Source organism: Sinocyclocheilus anshuiensis, unplaced genomic scaffold (genome assembly GCF_001515605.1).
Source record: "Sinocyclocheilus anshuiensis isolate Anshui unplaced genomic scaffold, SAMN03320099.WGS_v1.1 scaffold530, whole genome shotgun sequence".
NCBI lineage: Eukaryota > Metazoa > Chordata > Actinopteri > Cypriniformes > Cyprinidae > Sinocyclocheilus > Sinocyclocheilus anshuiensis.
The window spans coordinates 24,202-25,102 of NW_015547643.1; positions in this window are offsets into that span (position 1 = coordinate 24,202).

Here is a 901-nt window from a genome sequence, read left to right on the forward strand (position 1 = left end):
AATCACAAAACGTTTTCCTAAAATAATGCAGGGAACCACTCGTTATACATTATACGAGTACACGTGTACTATTTTGGTAATGTAATTTGCGTTACGCGCAGTGTACACGGACCCTCGCATACGAGTAAAAACCGAAGTATACTTTAGTCTTAAAGCAAGCTAAACATACGCAGCGCGCACACGTTTGTATTGGTGCAGAATGAGAGAGCTAGCGCATTTCACCCAGTCTGCTAGTTTCATTTCTGCTTTAAATAAAGTTGTGTATGCCTGACGTTTAAAATAAATGCTGTTTATAGTGAATGCCCCTATAATTTTTGTTTGTTTAACATTTACGATTTAGTTTTAATCCAAATGCATGTGCTAATGGAGCAAACAGCAATCAAGATCATGCAACAGAAGTGCACGCTCTCTCTCTCTCTCTCTCTCTCTCTCTCTCTTTACCGTCAAATAACTTTAGTAACGTGTGCATTGTTTTAAGCCCGGCTCACACTGTGTGATTTTGGCCACGATTTGGTCATCTGAGACAAATTTTGAAAATCCTAAAAGATTCCTATAATCTTAGGCTAAAATCTGTAGTCTTTGATCGCTGGTTTGCCATGTTCACCGACAGCCGATTAATGACTGTTGCGATCAAATTTTTACCTCCGACGAACTTCTGGCAGTGTCAGAAGATTTGGCGCACAGTCCTGCAGTGTGACATTTCCTACGACGAACGTCAAACTGTCTTCGTTTTTCAAGACAAGCCATGATCAGAATTAATGCTAGAGATTTCTTCTATCCGCCATAAAGTCTGGCACTCCCGGCCACTGCTCACGGAATTCATATATGATTTGTTGCCTTTGCTATATGCCGCTGTTTTTATGTGGGTGTGTAGTGCTGCTTACACTATTCTTCTTAAATA